Raw genomic sequence first — 1,756 nt, 5'->3', positions numbered from 1 at the left:
GAAATTTATCCTTCTTTGATCCAAATGATTTGAGCTTAAATTAGACCTTTCTTTTTCACCCCAACTTATATTTTCGGGGAATAACGTGTTGGCCCTGGTCCCTCCTTGGACATGTGCACCTCAGCTTATGCCAAAAGCATAAGTTGAGGGTGGCTAATGCAGTAAACAACCTTTTTATGGCCCTGAACCAACTTTGGGTATTGTATACTTTGACTCATGGCAAAGCCATAAGTTGAGGGTGGCTATTATGAAGAATTCTCTGGAAAGTGGGGTTGAAAGAACGAAGAGAGAGAAAGAAAAAAAGTAAAGTGACTCAAGAATTAGTTGAAAGAAAAGTAAAAAAAAATAAAATTACAAGAAATACAAGCAAGAAAAGAAGAGAGTCACTTACACAAATGAAGAAAAAAAGGTGAAAATAGCAATGTGAAAGAATATGGGAAACTGGGCAAAATAAAATGATTGAAAATGGTATGTTTAGCCAATATGTCAATGAAGTAAAAAAAAGTCACTAAAGTATACCAAAATATACCCTACCTGACCCTGAGCCTTTGTTTCAAGCTAAGAAAGTCCTATCATGATCCTAAGGGCTGTATAGTGACCTTGAAGCAGTGAAAATAAGGTCAAGCTTATGGCAATAAGTATGAATGAGTGTGAATTTATTCTGAGAGTGCGTGTTGAAAAGTAATCCTTATACTCAAACTGAAATCATTGTGTGAAAAATAAGGATTTTGTTTTTAAGTGAGGACACTAGTTGCAGTACCGGAAATATTAGCACCTCGATGAGAAATTGAAGAGGATAGGTGTTAGTGCATGGTGAGTCTGTGTAATGGTCTGATTCCACATAATTCAAGCCTAATAGTGATAGCATGCATAAGTATGATGAGATTAATCGGGATTGATAGCCAAATGAGTGCAAAGGATAAAACATGGATACTATTGTACAAAGATTTTGTATTGAGTCATAGTGCGTCGCTTGAGGACAAACAACGAATTTAAGTTGAGGGTGTTGATATACCGTGGTTTCACGGTATTATTAATACTTTTTCCTTAAGTTTAGTGTGTCTAAAAGCATTTTTGTGCTAATTTTTATATAAGTTTCTCCTTATTTGAAAGAGAATCTGTCCAAAGATGAATGCGGAGGTTTTTGAGCGAAGAAATGCAGAAGAGACCACCTACGGAGCTTGTGACGGTCCGTCATGCTCGTGACGGTCCGTAGGTGGCAGAATAGTGCAACTGCTGAAGGAAGATGGGGAAGTCTGACCAAGTGTGGGGTTACGGAAAGCGTGACGGACCATCGTATCCATGACGGTCCGTCCTGCAGGTTCATTATGATGTTTAGAGAAGTAGTCCAAGTACCCATATTCCAAGAGTTCAAGTGTTTTGGAACGAAGACCCTCGACCGACCGTTGTGCCTGTGACGATCCGTCATACCTGCCGTTGAGGGTAACGAAGAGAGCAGCAGAAGAAATTGCATCAAGTATGGGACGACGGAGTCCATGACGGTCCGTCGTGACCACGACGATCCGTCGCTATGTCCGTCGATCCAGCCGCGTTTTGACATATTTCCAGCAAATAGAGTCCTTATGTTATTAGGTTTTTATTTTTTTATAAATAGTTCGAAAAACCTCATTTTTGAGGTTAGACTCTTGATTATTTGGTTAGACTCTTGATTATTTTTTAGACCTTTTGTGAGATTTTTGATTATTTTGAGATTCTTGTAATTGATTGTTTGTGATTTTTGTTGATTAATCAAGCG

Source organism: Solanum pennellii, chromosome 5, assembly GCF_001406875.1.
Source record: "Solanum pennellii chromosome 5, SPENNV200".
NCBI lineage: Eukaryota > Viridiplantae > Streptophyta > Magnoliopsida > Solanales > Solanaceae > Solanum > Solanum pennellii.
Note: the sequence above shows the minus strand (reverse complement) of the source record.